The following is a 19,316-nucleotide window of genomic DNA, read 5'->3' on the forward strand; positions in this document are numbered from 1 at the left end:
ACTATAAACCTTCAATAAAGTAAAATATTTGTAATTTTTAGACAGTTGAATTAATCACTAACAGGATGACGTAGTTACATTTTTTTTAAAGTTTTTATGAAATGAAAGCCTTATGTTTTTGCTGATGAAATCAATTGAAAATTCTAAAATCCATTTCCAAGAATTAGCCTTTATTCTGAATATTCTCATTATTCTCACAACAAATAATCTGAAACTATATTCTGAGCCTGAAAGTTATATTTGATGGTTAATACTGCTTTCTACCTGTGCAGAAATAGCTTTTCCCTTCACACTACTAAAGTATGATTGCTAACAGTAATTTCATTATATTATTCAATTAGTTCTTCAAGGTTTTCTTTTCTCTCCAATTCTACTACAGTTGATGAGAGAACGGTTATATTTTCTCCTTTTATAAAATCCTTCACACTGCCATTAGCAACATTGTTCAGATGAGATAATTAGGGAAAAAAGCTGATTGAATGATTGAGTAAATGAATGATTGAAAATCTTTCCAAAGTTATAATAATAATTGTAATTATTGGGGTCAAAGAGAAACCATTTTAGTCTGAAAGATTATACACTATACCGACTTTTACCCAATTTGGAATGAAACATTAAATTTCCAAACCATGTAGAAATTCTGAACTCTTTGAAATATTTTGTTTTGTGGGAAAGAACCAGAAATTCTTTGCCATATGTACCCATCTATCTTACTGTAGTTACCCAACCGAAAGACAAAATAATACTACGAAAGAGATAATTGACTGAAGGAGTTTAAAATGTTTATAAATATTAGAGATCCAATCAGTAAGTAACTGAGTAAATTGTCGTGGACTGGACTGCATTGCCCTGAATCAGCAGGATTCAAGTGAGGACTACTCGACTCTGGATTCGGATCTTCCTAGCACTTTAAAAACATCAGGTTTAAAATAAAATAGATCTGAGTCTTTAAGGTGATCCACCTGTTTATACTGGCATTCTGCACTATACCATATTCTTACTTGTCAAACTGTTTCCCTGGATTGAATATAAGCACAACATCTGATGAGAGTCAATGTATGTCTCCTATTTCCATTACGTAAGTATATACCTTCCAGATGACTTCCTCACCACTTGAAAGTTACACCATTCTCAATATTTTTTAAAATTAAAATTAAAAACTGCTAACATAAAACTATTTCTGTAAATGTCACCAAATGGAATTTCTTTTAAAGATCAACAGCATCATCATACAACATGCCTAAAAATGGAATGGTATTATTCGTGCGTCACTTACAGCCTTTCACATATTAAGTCCGCAGCCAACTAACAAAACAGAGGACTCCAGGAGCTTTTTAAAAAAATCTTTTAACCAAAGTGAGCTATGAATTTAGCATAAAAGTATCTTCTTTATGCTTGTATGTTCAAATTAATATGCAATGTCCCCAAATTTGCATAATATGAATTCAAGAGAAAGCCAAAGGATTTATCTTCACAGTGACAAAACAAGCCGTTAATATAGAGGAAGAAAATCTTCAACCAACTCAACTGATGGAGACTGCACTGAGAAAACTGGCTGATTAAATATTTCCCTTTCCAACTGCATGTTGTGTGTTCTTGTGGCAAATCACAGAGGCTAAATATTGTTATCCATTTGCTACTCTCATTGTACACCCAGGTGGCAGCGAGATACCAACAATTACACACTGTAGCTAAGTGCCAAGGTTCATGTCGGAAATTAGTGTCAAAATGAAAGCACCATAGAAAGTTAGGGTTAAAGGGGAGCCCAGCTCATCCTCTGCATTTTACCGTTGTCAACACAGCATGTGATAAGCATTTGGAGCACAGTTCGTTTCTGGAACTCTCATGGACTGTTCAGCTACTACTACTACAAGACAGACTGTGGAAATATCTCTTGTTTCTTAAAAGCAGGACAACTCAAAGCCTTATGGCCAAAGCTTTATGCTCACTTACCTCCACTAGCAGGTAGGAATTCTCAAAGAACGGGGCTGCTTCAGCAGGGTCCTCCCATATAAGTTCTTTCACTGGTTTAAGAAGCAACTTTCCTAGCTTGCTTCACCCAGGAAAATTAACACACGCTACACATATATTATGCAAAAGTAATGCCTCCTTGAAGGAAGCCCTATCTATGTTTATATCTATGTACATTAATCTGGCTCTTACAGCCAGTAAAACAGCCTTACAGCAGAGGTCAGATGTAGTAGTTGATTTTTTTTAATATCCACATGGATTTTCATATGAAGTAAAATTTCTATCTTAATAACTTGGTTTGAATGTTCATAAAAATACAGACACATATCTCTCTTAAGATTTCAAGGCTACACTTTTGCATATAATCGAGCAAAAAAATATAATAAAATTAACCACAAGTACTGTTTATTGATACAGGAGATTTGCACTAGGAGTTTGAATGTTGAATTTTGCTTTTATTGAAAATAAAAACCCAACATGAGGTATTAGCTAATAAAACTTTATGATGGTTAAGGAAATGGCTCTTTTTTGAGGAGTGGTGGGTGGTCAGCAACTTTTATGGTACTGAAATATGTCCCAGGAAATAGAAAAATAATCATTTACAGTGTAAAACAGCAAAATCAACTTAGAGTTAACAGCATTGTAGGCCTGAATTGTGATGGAAAACACACAAACACAACACAATTGCACTTTTCCTTAGAAACACCAGAATGTCCATTCTATATCAAACGTATTAATGTAGATAAAAGTGACAATCTATTCCAGGAAGAATAAAAAATGTATTGCATATATTAATATATTCCTTAATGATATCTCTAACCCTAATATAAATATTTAAAGACCTTTAAAGGCCTTAGGATATGATTTTAGGAGTATTATTTTCTCCTTCCCTGTAAGCTTTCCTCCATTGTCATTCTCTTCCTCCTCTCTCCCCTCCTCCTTTCCTGGCCCAAAACATGTATGAACTGCATACCCTATGCGAGGCACTATGCTAGGCAGTGGGGGCTCTTACTTCCTAGTCTTCAGGTCCTATCTTTTTAATAGTCTTCTCTTATTTCACTGCTGGGTCCCTGAACTCTTAGCCAGTATGTCAGTTGGGCACACCTACAAACATAGACATGGTAAAAAAAAAAAATGTGGAGGATCATCTCGCCTCGAATAATCTTAGTTGTTGCAAGTGCCATGTGTCAAATAATCAATGCAGATAAAAGAATTTGGGGATTTTATTTCTAAGACACGCTTCCTCAGAGCCAGGGGCTTTGACGCGGACATTGAAGGTTTGAAGTCTTTGAGAAGGCAGTGGCAAAATTATTTCAGGTGCAGGAATGGCCAGAGAAAATGCAAGACAAACTTTGTGGGGGCAATGAGCAAATCAGCCATACAGTGTAGAACATCCCTATTTAGAAATAGACAATGATACAGTTGGAAAGAAAGACTGAAGCCAAATGGTATAAGATCTAAAAAGGTTTGACATTTTAAAATTGTATCCTGTTGGCTCTGGGGAATCCCTGAATGCAGAAGGAAATAACATAATAAAAGTGTCAAGGTAGTGTCAATGGAGTATGAGCACCCTGTATTTCCTAAGGGCATTGACTAGGCAATAAAAGTAACGGGTTGTTAAAATCCTATTCTAGCCAACTGCTTTATTCTGAACGATCTTGAAACAGTGCACCTGTATTCGAAGCATTGACTTAGGCAAATTAAGTACAGGGTGTTAAACCGCTATTCTAGCCACTGGCTTTTAATTCTGAACATCTTGAACAAGCCTAGGAATTGTAGAGGCTCAATTATATATTGTGGTTGGATATATCAAGAAAAATTATATAGCACCTGAAGGACTAGATTTAAGTCATCTCAGCTGCGCTGTTTGCTGTGGTGTACCTGAAGAAGTGTATTTAATCTTCCGAAACCTCAGTTTCCTCATCTACAAGCAGGATGTAATGATGTTACCCATTCCTCATTAAAGTGATTAATGAAGAATTAAATTTAGAAAAATAAGGTAAAGGGCTTAGCAACTACTGTTCTGACAATATAGAAAGGTAAATGTTTAAGTCCATTCATAATGTAGATTAAAATCCCTTAAAATAATCATGTAAGCATTGAAGGAAGCATTAAAAACAGATAAACTCAATTTAGTGTTCCTGCTGGCAGAGCAGGCTGAATAATAAGGAAAATGGGATAAATTTAGAACTTTCAAATACAATTATCAAGAAATAACTCTGAAGCACATTCTGACTGGTTTTACTAATATCTCTTCCTAAATTGGTTATATAATATATATATATATATAATATATTAATATAAGACACACACACACACACACACACACACACACACACACACACATACACACTCTGGTTTCACTTCAGATTGTATAAATCTTTCCCCTTTTACTAAATTGGTATATATGCCTAGAATATATCTTAAGCCATTTAAAGAGTAGAAAAGAGAAATATACACTCCAAAATAAAATGGATTGTGATGTGTGATTCACTGATGATGTATAAATCACTAGTAAGATTCCCATAATCTATAAAATCAGGAAAATACATGAAATACTGAACTAATGGTGACAAATCAAGAGCTACAAGAATAGTGTCTGGCACATGGTAGGCACTGAATAAACATTTGATGAATGAGTGAAAGAATAAATGAATGCTTTCTAAATCCATATGGGAGGGGATTTTTAAAATAATTCATTTGACTTCCATGCTTCCAATTTCTAGCAAACTGAATTCTTCTTCAAATATTTTCTGGAAATTCTACATATTTTAAGATCTCTACAGTAAACTATGTTAAAACACTTGAGATTGTGATAATTAACTACAAATCATATGTTCCTGACCACTATGTGTTACCTTGTCTCTCTCTAAGGAAACTACTAGCCTATTAGTATACTTCAGTAACTGCATTTGAACTACGAACTCAATTGTCAGAAAAACACAGGACATTCACAGACTTATAAATCACAAGCATGCTGTGCTTAAATAATGTCAAGTAACATAAAAGGCATGAATGCATGGCTTAGAGATATTAGTAAGGATGCAAAAAGGTTTTGTACAATATATAGTATATAGTATTATAGGATCATAAAGTCTAGCAACTTTAGAAGGATTAAGGGACACAACAAGTCTATATAGCCCTTCTCTTGGAAAAGAGATTATAAACACAGTTAAGCAAATACGATGCTCACATTTTAAAATCTGAATAAATTATTAGTGAGTCCTAGAGTGTGTAATTAAGCTTTCTAGGATAACTTTTTTCTTAAATCATTCTGGTAGTATTTAAGCAACAGCTATCCAACTGATAGCGAAACAAATGAAAATTTGCTGTTGGATTACAAAGATGATTACATACAAAAACTGTAGATAAAGCTTTACCATGTATCCTTGCCAACAAGGTAGAACAGTACTTGGAGTGATATTTTTACTAGCTATCTAAGAGGGCCTCTCCCTGACAGTGCATTCGGTATAATAAATTTCCTAGATGATGCTCTGTTTTGTGGAAAATAAACCAAGATAGCAGAAGAAAAGATTTTATTGAATTGCACAAATAACCGGCTACTACTAAGAAAATCCATATCCTAATATCAATCCCGTGGACATACCAAAGCCAACTCTTTTAGCACTTCATACAAAATTTCTAATGAACCAAGTTTTAGCCTTTCCCCCACCTCACCCAAATTCAGGCAAATGGGTCAGATAAATAGCTTCAAAGTCAATACACCTTTCTAGGTGACAGATAAGAATAATGACACAGCACAAAGACAAAGGCAGAATTATAGTAGGCAGAAGGGAACTATAAGTAAGTATTATAATAGCTGATCTGTAATAGTGGTATTTGAAAAGGAACATAATGACAAAAAGAAAGCAAACTTGGAGAAATGTAGTAAACATATCAGGAGAGAATAATGTAATCAGATGCCAGAGCTTAATTTTACTTCTCTAAAAATTACACTAATGGTGTGTTAATTCAGCAATATTATATTCTGACTAATTATTTACTATAATCAAGTTAAATTGCATAAAAATTTGTCTAATTAGCATTTAGAACAAAGCAGTCTGGAAGCTATTGGCTTTGTGTAACTTGCACAGAAAAATTGATGTAAGGATTTCATTTTGACTTACATGAAAATTGATCTAATATGTCATAACTTTAGCTCCCAAAAGATTTGATTCTTTAAAAGCTATGTGATTAACTTTACTTATGTGTACATCTTCGGAAAGAATTGAGGTGCAAAGATGTTCCTGGTAACATTAGCTGTAATCTTATTAAGTTTATATCTCTACACTTACCTATTTAATAAAGTTAACTATAACAACAGTATATTTACATATTTTTTTATTTCTTAGTCCAATTTTAAATTTTAAAGTACATATGACATCTGGCAAACAAAGTAAAACCAAGCAAAGTAAAATCACTCAGCATTTATTCCTTCTTTCCTTTTTCTTTTCTCAGCTTTCTCTGACTTGCATGCCTCTTTGTTTTTTCTCCTTAAACTACAAACTATCATATCAAATATTCTTCCCTTTAAGACACTCCTAATTCTCCTAAGGAAGTGTCGAACTAAAGTAGGCGCAATCTGGAAATACTCACTGTTTTATCTCAAGAGTTCAATGCAATTGCTTCATCTGAGATAAATGCATGAAAGCTTTTCTGAAATAACTTTTACATAAGGATAAAATGATTTCTATACAAGAAACAATTACCAGCCAACATTATTATCACCACAAAATTGTAAGCCAGAATGAGCAATAAAAACATTGTATTTGGAACAAGATATTAGAGAATAGCTATTAAAACATTTTACTCAATTTCTATTACACCTTAAAATGAAAGTCATCAAAATGTCATTACAGGCCTTTTCCCCAGATTCTTCAGAGAGTGAATTTAATCATTTCAGGAAATTGAGCACTATCCACCATTCACTTAAATCCTTTGAAATAACAGCAAAGCAAAACACAATGTGAAATTTATATGACACTTTATATTAAAATGTGTTCATATACATACATAGATACATACTGAGGAGTACTTGTCTCTGAATACCTAAAATTAATTCTTGGGAAATTAACCACTTATATAAAATATTACCTTCAAGAGGACTTGAAGTAAGAAACCCAAGTAAAGGAGCCTCAAGTTGAGCTCTATAAAACCCCAGAGTTAATAAAGCACTAACATATCAGGATTTTTTTTAATACCTTCAAAAATCAATTATTTGGAAATTACTTCAAGCCACAATTATTACTTGTATACCGAAGCATGGAACTTTTGCTGCTGCTCTACTAAAGAAAGCTAAACATTGGTTGAATAAGTGCGATTACAATAATATAGGCATGGTTATTGGCTCCTTTAGAAACTGGTACTTTGTAAAGAATTTTCAAGCCAGAAGAGACCTTTTGACATCACCTAACCCTGGTTCTTAATTTACTAGTTCTAGAAATAAAATCCACATAAAATAAATATTAATTTTATTGATTTCCAAAATGATCATTTTCTCTAAAGAAATGAAAAGCTGCTTATTTTCAAGGCTGAAGGGAAACATAGGGAGCACCTGATTGCATTTTATCACCAAAGTTAGCCAATCTTCAGAAAATGACTAACAATCAAATTCTCTAAGCTCTTCTCTTTAAACCTTTAATGTTAAAAAAAGTCAAATTTTAAATAATTATATTTAGAGAGCAGTTTTCTAATGCTACTGGCAAGAAGTAGAGGAAATGTTTTGAAAATTGAACTTTTAAAAATGTTGAATGTTTACCTTTTGATTTGAGGAGGATGTCACTTCTCATGGAACCCATTTTCCTGAAGATATTCAGCGCTGGCCGATTTAGAATAAAACTATTAGCATATTACTTTAAAAAATAAAATTAGAAAAAAAAAACTTTACTACAAAGCCGCAATCTCACTCGGAAGGAAGCTGATGGTGCTTATAAGCAATAAATGCCTTTCCTGATACCTATTTTGTCATCACCATCTTATTAGCAGAGTGCATGTTTTCTGCAGCATCCATCAATTAGCCGTTTTTAAGGAAACGGGAAATGTATCAGGGCTCATCTGCTAAGCAAGGCTGTATACTCCATAGCCTCTTAATCACCACGGCTCCTTTCTAACAAGGTTCTAGTAGACAAGGAAGCCCAGAGACCATTAAGTAGCACACAAGCAGAATATTCCCAGGAGTCACCAGTATTGGATACAACTTTCCCCCAAAGAACCAGCCTGCGACTGAAGGCGACAGAGCCGCCCGTAGCAGAGCGACAGCACAGCTGCCAGCTTGTGCCTTAGCGCTTGGCAATTGCAAAGCAGAGCCCAATACCATCAGACAAACTACTCCTGACTTCTTACTCCCCCAGCAGAATCCAGGCATTTGGAGAGAGCCTGCCGGTTTCACAGGCACCCCAACTAGAGAGAAGGTAAGGAAATGGAAGGCTCACCCTTTCATAGTCAATCCACCTAGAGCTGCATCATCCGAATCACAAATGAAATGCTAATGTACAAGCAAATGAATGCCAATTTCCTCCACTTTGCTCCAAGTTTCAGTGGCCCCTCCACAATAAAAGATAGCTGTTTGTGGAGGCTGCCTTGTTCCATACCATTAACTCGGAACAAAACATATTTTTAGTGGGACAGCAGTGTTTACTTGTAAGAACTGATGAATTGCTCAGCACCATTTATCACTTGCAGACAAAGACGTTCAGCCACAATTTTGGACATAAATCAAGGTACATGCTCCTCAATAAAAAAAAAAAGACTGCTAAGTCCCCAAAACCACGGAGATTGAGGTCAGACTGGCCATAGCAACCACGAACAGGACTTGGGCCTCCAGAAGGACCTAGCAACCGATAAATGAGTTCAGATCTCTTTTCATCTCCACTGGTGTGAAAGCCAAAATTAAAAAGATTAGATCACCCTGCACCCATTACAAAAGGCGCCACAATGAAAAAGTCATTTCCAGCCTTTGAATCACATCAAATAAATAACATTCATCCCTGCTATAATGAACAACTTTCAAAGTAAATTGAATCTCCATAGTACGGCTTTCCCTGGCTGAACAGTATTTACATAACAATATATCACAGGAAGCTCCGAATGGGTCTTATAAATGGGGACCTGGCGATAAAAAACATCTTTAGCCCCGATTACTGTATATTCAGACTGCTTTTCGATCCCCCTCATTTAAACAATGTGTTGTATCAGGAACATAAACAATGTTTTTAAATTGTGGGATATGAAAGTTTTTGGTACATTTTCAAATGTCTGGACTCATCCCAATAGATTCCCTTTGGACAGTGAGAACATAAAAATCACTTAACCTCCCAAATTGATGTTCTGGACTCATTTTTGTGACAAAGAATTCTCATCTATGTGTACACTTGCTTCTTTGTTCATGCCAGCAATGTTTCACCCTAAATATCTGCTGAGTTTTTTTGTATCACTTAAAATGAAAACACATTTGCACATTTCTTTTTAGCGTGCGACTCATTCATTATTTCTTATTTCCTCGAAAGTATAAGATATTCTCTATTGCCATAACAATAATGTCTATTAAGTTTTAGTAATATGTCTACACAAAGTGTTCACCCTCTACAGTCTAATTTTGAGTCAATTTCTCCTCGTCATTAAAAAAAAACCGACTAATTTCCAAAAATATAGAGGTTTCTATAAACTATTGTACATTTCATATATATTTCAAATGGAGTATATTCCAAATAAGACAGTTAAATCTATGCTGAAAACATACCATCATAATCTTATCTTTTTATGGCAGCTCACGTAGATATTACTATTTGAACTCCACAGGGAATCTCATTAATTTTTGAAACTCTCTGACCTCAGTACAGTTGAGTGTAAAAATAATTACAAATTAAGAATGAAAGAGCATCCCTTGAATTCTGCATGGCCATATGCTGCTCTACGTTGCACAAAACATTGCTAACCATCATCAAACAGAATTTTTTTCCAGATATAAATTTAAACAGCATGCTGAATATCACCAGACAGACACAAAAAGCAGCTCACCCTTCCACTCAGCTCCGCTCACACTTCACCTCCGACGATGCCAGTAACACAAAGCCCCGAGAACACAGGTTTGCAGGCAAGTGACAGCACAGATGATACCCTCACAAAAATATTTTCCTATCCAGAGTCGCTTTCTATCTTAATGTTGCAGACACAAAGTGCAGAAATACAAGAATCAGGGCATAAATGTTTTCTTACCTAAAACTTGTCCGAAGGACGGTCTTGTTATTGTAGTCACCTCCGGTGCCCCCTCTCGCCATCGCGGAAATCGGCTCCACTATATGTACTGCTCTGTGCCTCAGTTACAGCTGTGACACTCATCTGCCTGCACAGAACCTATGAGGGGAAATGAGAGAAAGAGAGAGAGAGGATTTGCGCTTGTGTATGTGTGTGCTTGTGTGTGTGTGTGTGCGCGCGTCCCTGTGTGTGTGTGTGTGTGTGTGTGTGTGTGTGTTTGAGAGAGAGAGAGAGAGAGAGAGAGACTGCTGACTTGAGACTAAGAACCTAAAACCTCCAGCCAAGTCAAGCCTGAACAAAAATGATCAAAGCTCTGTCCTTCATCAAGAGAGTAGACAGATATTTTGTTCTCCTCCACTGAAAAGTGGGACTGTCATTGGGGATTCTCACCAGGAAAGTGCAGACAGCAGCAGACCTTCTCCAGAGTGCTAGTGCTGCCCAGCAGTCCGTGCGGAATACAGGTACCTATTGTTCCAGAGACAGATATGTAGCCAGCCAGTCAGACTCTGACAGATCTCAGCAAACCAGCGAGCCTGCCTTCATTTTAACTCCTTATTTACTAGTGCTTTTTGGTCAAATGCAAGGTCTTCTCATCACCCCTGAGAAATAAATGGAGATGATACAGATAAACTCACAGCAGAAACTAATACTGTATCTTTTACAGAGAGGGACATTTTTGCTATTGAAACGCTGAATTTGATGCAAATATCATATTTTTCTGGGAAGAAATGAAGCATTAGATTACATGAGCAAGACTTAGCAAGTATAGGAAAACCTTGATATTCAAGATGAACAGTGCAGCTAATTTAAAAAGAGAGAAAGAAGCGTTGCTCAAAACATCCCAAGTGTAAATATATATACTCCAACACAAACAGGGCAAATAAAGCCAAGGGGTCCTATCCTTTTGCAAAGGGGTGTGGCACATTGAAAACCTGCAAAAAAAAAAAAAAAAAAAAAAAAAAAAAAGCCCCCGGAGACCTATTTCCCTATAGGCTAGAGTCTTTGGTGTCTCTTTTTTAGATCCCACTGCTTTCTCAAGCACCCCAAAACACCTCCCACCCCCAGTACTGCTCCAGTGTCTGAATTGTACCTAAGGCAGTGAAACAAAATTAGGGAAGGTCAGAGAAAAATAACTTACTCTACATTCTCCCCGATGGATTCTGAAACCCAGAAGGTACATTTGATTCTTTAAATTCCTGGACCTTAATAGATTCCAGTAGGTTTCTAACTTTTATCTTTGTGTATTAATTGATTGATTTTATTTTAAGGAGTTAAAGAAGACAAAATACCTTGCATTTGATTGTTTAGCAATACTAGAAGACAAGGAATAGAAAAACGAAAAGTAGCTTGTCATTTAGTTAAAATAAGAGATGGAACTCTCCTTCCCCAGAAGACTTTATATACAAGTCTTTGAATTTTTTTTGAATAAACGTCAATTCTCATTAATTGCTACCATTCACCCAAGAAACATATTCTGATATAGTAGGTGTGCTGCATAGTGTAGAAGATGGTTATGAAACTCCTTTGTAAAATCCACACTCAGGCATCACTTAACAAAGCCAGAGGGTAAATCCTCAGTGCAATAGGGGGAGGTTTAGCCATGCATGGCTGTTAATGGTAATGAGACGTGTAGAACATATCTGCGCACTGCCAAACAGCTTCTTCTAAATATCTAGTGTTTGTATTCTTTATTTTTTAGAGAGAAATTAATAAGAGATTGAATGATGTTTCAAAACTCCACACACACACACACACACAAAACAACCTAGAAAATACAGTTACCTCCTTTCACATTGTCTCTTGTCCTAATCCCAGCATTTTAAAAACATTTCAGGTCATGCTAATTTAGCTAGGACTGAGCAATTAATATAGCCTTTAGAAATGCTTTCAGAAGTCAAAATTGCTTAACTTGGTGACTTCTGAAAAAGCTGCCTTGTGGTTTCTACTCAGGGAGAGCTTCTATTATGTTCAGAAGGGAAAGGACGTCAAAAGACTGCCTGAATGACAAGAAAAGTATACGGGGTTTCTGACTAAACTCATCATAACCTATAAGCCAAGAACAAAACAAGAGAATCTTGTAGCCTGCTTCTTCCAAGTGGCGTGAACTGATGATTTTCAAGCCCATTTTAAAGAACATGTATATCTTTGTAAGTTCAAAGGACAACCTTATTTCACATTACTATCTTAAGAGCAAAATAGCAGAAGCCCATTCAGTGAAAGAAAGTAGGATAGATTATAGGTAGGTACACATACAGAACAGAGCTGAATCACAGCAGAGGTGACAGCTTCCACGCAAGGCCTCCATGACTGATTAACGTTGCAGTTTGAAAGAGGCATCTAAGAGCTCACTCCTAAGCATGTGATAAGACTTAGGTGTAAGTACATTTAATTAGAGCATTACTCAGGACCTATCCAGATGTTATTACCTTTTATGTTTTTTTTTTTTTTTCCTTTTGATCTCTTTATCCCACTTCTGTTGTCTTCAGAAAGCCAAGCTTGGTAAGCCAAACAAATTTTAAATATTCAGCTCTTAACATGTTTGAATACAGACAGTTCTCACAGTCAGGGTCCATTATTTTCTAGAGGTGTATACAGAGGATTATCACCATTAACGAGAGTCATGGGCACATGTAAATAAAACACAGAGACACTATAAAGAGTGTGGATGTGTGTGTGTGCGTATAAAGAAGTATCACACTTGTGCAAAATACATATTTTATATGCTTCATGAATATGCAAAAGCATCATTTCTTTCTCAATAAAATTTTTTGTGAAGTCCCTACTATAATATCTGTCCCTAGAACACCCCTGAGGTCCATTATATAGCTCTGAGTTTATAATTCACACTTCAGTCCCTAATTTGCCAAATAATTCATGTCAAGCAAGAGTCCAACATGAAATGTCAACTGTTTCTTGAAAGAAAACAAACCATAACTATTGTATGTGCTAGGATTTTAAGAAATAAACATTTGAGGATTAGAGGCATCACTCACTAATAGTAGTAAGGGGACAGGCTAATGCTCCTGAGAGTCCATTGGGTATCTATCCCTTTTCATCCATATCACTTGATTTGAGAGACTTGAAATTAGGTTTCCCAGAAAAAAAAAAAAATGTGAAAGGAAAACAGAATCTCTTCTTTCTATTACAGAATGTTCCTATTTTTATAATATTCCCCAGGACATGCTCCAGCCACATTCTGTTATTCATTCACATAGTAAACTTCATGCTGACATAACTTCTGAGAGAAACTCTGGGAATGCTAAAAGTAACCAAACTCTACCAAAGTTAAAAATCATCTCTCCACCAAATTAAACATTATCTAAGTTTCTCCATGCCGTTATTAAACACATAGAAGATCACCTCTGTGCATAATCTACAAATGGCTTAGATTACATATTAAAATTCTAATTAAAAGTCTTCATCTTATCTCAGTTGGCCAATTTGAGATTAGAGAGCAAATACAGGTTTGGCATGAAAGCTCATGCAGAATCAAGATTTCTGATGATCGCAACTTAGAAATTAGTGGCAGTGTTACAGAGTATTGCTAATAGAAATAAAATAATGCAAAACTATGAACAACTTCTGAGATCTTCCTTAGATGGTGAGTAGAGAGTGACATGAAGAGATTCCCTGTTAACTTCTGTTCCATAGGAATGTACTTGTTTGAGAGTTGGAGAAAGACACAAGAGATGAAATTTCTGCAGGTGTGAGAGGAAATTATGCCCATTATTACATTCGAAATTGAAATATTGAAAAATTTGATCATGTAATTTGACTGACTAGAAAACATATTATGCAATACAAACTAAGGCTTTTCAATATTTAAGATCCAGGTTAGAAGAAACATTAGATTTCTACTTAATCCATAACTAAGTGAAAACAGTATTTCGGAAAATGATGTTCTAAAAAGTCATGGAACATTTAATGGAAAATATTAGGAATTACTTCATACTATCTACATGCTTACAACATTTTATAGTATGACCATTTGATAATTAGCCGAAGGAAAGATATGTGTTTTCCCTAACAATCCTCTCACTGCAAAGCAATAACACATTTTACAAAGTCTACCTCATCAACTTCCTGATATACAGTTTAAATTAGATAAATTTGTTTCAGAAAAGCTCAATGAAGTATTTTACTCATTAATTAGTAAGCAAGCAGACATTTAGAAGTAACAGTGATGTATTTTGCCTTCTTTATTAAAAGGTAGCTCCTGGAAGTCAACTCTAAGAACATGCACACGGAGACCAGAATGTGAACATTTTGAATGGTAACAAAGGGAAAGGACGTGTATTGCTGCGTATGAAAATGAAACAATATGTTTTCCATAAATGTTTCTATAAATGCGCTCTTAAATAGTCTGGGACTTACATCATAATGAAAAAAAAAAAAATGTCCATGTAGCTGATTGATGAGAGTGGATATTTAACACACAAACATTTCATAGAAGTTGGGAAACTCCCAAAAGGAACTGGGCAGAAAAAAAGTAGTGAAGATTTTCCTACATTCATTTTGTACAGCATTTTTGAAAAATCTCAGAATATTCCAGAATATGCATATTTTCTTCAAGAATCGCCATTCTAGAAATTTTTCTTACAAAACATATGTTATTATTCTACATCCCATTCTTTAAGTGACACAGGACCTACCCAGCTTCTCCAACAGCTGACTGCAGAGCTGCACAGCGATTGGTAGAGTATTATTCTGAGATAGGCAGAGCATCACATGCAAGTGCTCATCTCCCTTCCTTCTGTCATGTGGAGCCTTCTTCATCCAAATCTTCTGATAAACGTCAGGATAAAGCATGATTTATTAACACAGTAAACTCCTTATACTCCTGACCTAAAATGTTACTGGACCTTTCCCTAGCTATTGCTATTTAAGGAAGTCTTTAAAAAACAATTTAATTTCCTTCCACCTAGTCAAGTTTTTCTCCACAGATAATTGGCTTTCATTATATGCACACACACACAAAAAAAATCAGTGAAGTCAGTATGTATGAGGCATTTAAATATTTTCAAATTAAAGTATGCCTGTATTTATGTTACGGTACCCAAACACACACTTCAGTTTGATTCTGTATAACTGATCTTATAACGTATGAGAAAGCACTGTGGAAATGCTAAAGGCTACGCAGCCAAGTTAGTCATTAATAGTAGCAGAAGTCGAAATAAGTCAGTATTGCAGATGGCATATTTTTTTATTTTAAACAAGCACCTTATTGAAAAGCAATAGAGTCTCCTTGCTAATTTTACTGAATTTTTGCATGCTTACTATTAGAACACTCTAGTTTTATTTTCTGATTTTTTTCTAATATCATTTACACAACAGCCCTTTTGGGATTTATAGAACTTATCTCCAATATTATTGTCATCAAAAGTGTGTTTGAGATGCTAGTGCAGAATTGCTAATTGTTCATAAGTACCTTGAAACATTAGATTAGCAATGTTTGTAATTATCTAAATATAGCATGACCACATGAAATCAATTACTATGCATATCAATCTTTGACATTTTAATGCATTACAACTGTCGTACAGTTGCCATAAACTTTTGTACAAAGCCAGAGTTTCTATTACCTGAAAATCGAATGAAGTAGTATTTGATTGTAAACATTGGAGAAATAAGCATAGTAGCATATGCAATGCTGAAACTGGTCTACTTACTTGAATATTCATCTGCTCTAAATTTAGACTCTATCCTCCAATGTGAAGAATTTCACATTGGAGAAATTTTCAGTGTCCTCTTGATCCCACAGTCTCTCTTCCATAGGTGAACTCTTATCAAATAAAAAGCGCCCCATCTGAATAATAATACAACTCTTTTATAAAAGTCACTTAACTTCTGAGAACTGACCGATATTCTGAAATGCCTTCCTGACACAGGTGTCTGTTCTGGTCATTGTCAGATTTGATTCATTGGAGCTTATGTAGTCAAAATTGTTTTCATTTTTTCCTCCTGGAGCCCAAGGTGGTGAAGTGGGAATGGCTTCTCAGTAATATTTATTTGCTTTCTGATTGGAAGGAGAGAGTCAGCATTTTTCAATTCAAGATCAAAGACAGACACATCCATGGGACAAAACACAGTTTTCCGGTTAAATTTGGGTCTGATATTTGCTCCATTTCTGAATGACACAAAATAAGACAAAACAACAAAACACAGGGCATAACACTTTGGTGTGTTTGATTCCATCAAGTCTCTGTGACTTAAAAGAAAAAGTCAATCAAATGAGAAAAGAAAGGAAACATTCTAAGCAAATTAGTTTCTTCTCTCGGTCCCACCACGTCCCCTGAGCCCCGAGACCTGACTGCCGACCAGGGTTTTCCTCCTGTTGAATAGTCACTGTTTCTGAACCGACAGCACTCAATGAAGCTAAGGTCAGGCTATATCGAGTTGGCATTTGCAGTGATAACAAATCAGAAATGATAGCATCATAGAGATTTATGAATTTTTTACCCCTGCAGTCACAAACATCAGACGTTTACTTTATAAAGAGAGCTTTTAGATCCTTCCTGCAGTTTCCATAGTGATTTCATTTTTTCCCTTTTATCACAGATTGGCTGAAGAGCTGCTACCCTTTGTGAGTTAAAAGGCTTGTGCTACCAACTGTCGATATAAAAGGTAGCTGAGGCAAAGACGCAATATATACTGCCAAAAATAATTGAAATAGAGAGAGACATGTCGGTGAAAGGTTCCAGAAGATTTTTGTTTCTGTATCAATGCGATAGTACAGGAGAAAACAATTTTGCCTGAATTCTCATAATTACTTTGAGTTGAATGTAGTTATATTTTATGCTGTGTACCATACTTATATTAAAACACTCATCATACAAAACATAATCCTTTCACAAAAGGCTTTAATATAGCTTATGCTGTTCCAAGTGTCTGGGCTTGTTAAACATCAAAGTTCATTATGAAAACATTTTCACTTCAGTTACTTTAGTCTCGGCTGCACTGTTTACTCCAACGTTTATTCTTCTTTTCTCATCTCTCAGCTTATTCAACTTTATTTTATTTTTTCTGTTAAGGAAAAGTTCACTGCATTTTAAAAATTAATCCAGACTTTCCATAGCATAATAGTGAAAACTTGTGGAAAGAATTAATGCATTTCTAGCTAGCACATAAGAAAGTGAGGGTTCAGTTCTTAATTTAGTTCTATCTTGTTTTATATAGTTCTTCTTTGTATTACAATTGAGCATTTAAATGAATTTTAAATGTTATACTGATTTTTCTTTCAATTCTCATATTATTTAATAATGTTGGCACCTGAATAATCCTAGTCATAGGCTGCTATAATCCTAAGAGAAATGTCTGCTCTCTAACTACTTATTAAATATATTGAATTCTTGTCATATGCTGTAGATGTATTACAAAGAAACTTTTAGCTCAATATGCTGTTTTAAGACTGTGGCGAAAATAACATCATTGCTAATTTCTACTACAATTTATGTTATTTATAATAGAGTCAGCCTTCCATATCTGAGGATTCCACACCTGTGGATTCAGCCAACTACAGATCAAAATATTAAAAAATAAAATAAAGAACAATACAATGATAGAAAATAATACAAAGAAAAACAATACAGTATGACAACTACGTACATGGGATTTACATTATATTAGGTATTGTAAGTAATCTAGAGATGATTTAAAGTATATGGGAGGTACAAGTATATGACAAGTATATTATATTAAAATATTATGCCATTTTATTTAAGGGACTGGAGTATCCTTGAATTGAGGTATTTATCAATGAGTCTTGTAACTAACACTCTGTGAACACTAAGGGAAGACTGTATTAAATGACAATAAATATAAAAATAATTGTCATTTTAGAATAAAATAGTATTTCTATGAAAGTAGTTAAGATAGACACTTGACCTTTAAATAATGTGGGGTTAGGAGTGCCAACCCCCCATGAAGTCAAAAATCTAGGTGTAACTTTTGAGTCGCCAAAACTTAACTATCAATAGTCTACTATTGACCAAAAGACTTTCCAATAACACAAATAATTAACATATATTTTGTATGTTTTATATGTATATAATATACTGTGTTTTTATAATAAAGTAAGCGAGAAGAAAGAAAATATTATTAAGAAAATCATAATGAAGAGAAAACGTATTTACTATTTATTAAGTGGAAGTGGATCACCATAAAGGTTTTCATACTTGTCTTCACACTGAGTAGGCTAAGGAGGTAGAAGAGGAAGGGTTGGTCATGCTATCTCGGGAGTGGCAGAAGTACAGGAAAATCTGCATACAGATTGACTTATGCAGCTCAAACCCATGTTGTTCAATGGTTAACTAATATATCCTTATATATTATATTAAAATATTTCAATTTCTAAAAAGATATAGGTATCTATGGTCTCTACTGCATGATTATTGCTACATACACTTTTTTCCAGCTCATATTTTTTTCTAATTTCCAAAGTACATATAGCCTAAATAGGATAGTTATTTCTGAATTTTTACTCAGTGTTAACAAAATTATGCACCATAGTAAGATTTATTCTTTTCCTTTTCATCCCACTTTCATCAGGGGAAACAAGAAATAAAATGGATTTTGAAAGAAAAGATATGAATTGATTGATATGCTGAGAATTTCAAGAGTTCATGGGACAGGTAGACATGGTATAAGGAATCTATTTTAGTTAAGCTCTTTGAGGGTCAAGGAATAGAGTTTGTTTGTTTGTTTGTTTGTTTTACTCACTTTGACAAATGGTATAGTTATGTGTAAAGTAGGCCAGGTGCAGTGACCCATGCCTGTAATCTCTGCACTTTCCAAGGCTGGGGGAGGAGAATTGCTTGAGCTCAAGAGTTCAACACCAGCCTGAGCAACACAGTGAGATCCCACCTCTATAAAAAAAAACAATTATTTAAATGAGCTGGGCATGGTGGTGCATGTCTATAGTCCAAGCTACTTGGGAGGCTGAGGTGAGAGAATCACTAGAGCCCAGGAAATTAAGGCTGCAGTGAACCATGATCTCACCACTGCACTACAGCTTGGGTAACAGAGCAAGATTTTGTATCGAAAGAAAGAAGGAAGGAAGGAAGGAAGGAAGGAAGGAAGGAAGGAAGGAAGGA

The sequence above is a fragment of the Rhinopithecus bieti genome, unplaced genomic scaffold (genome assembly GCF_001698545.2).
Source record: "Rhinopithecus bieti isolate Rb0 unplaced genomic scaffold, ASM169854v2 scaffold_23405, whole genome shotgun sequence".
Lineage (NCBI taxonomy): Eukaryota > Metazoa > Chordata > Mammalia > Primates > Cercopithecidae > Rhinopithecus > Rhinopithecus bieti.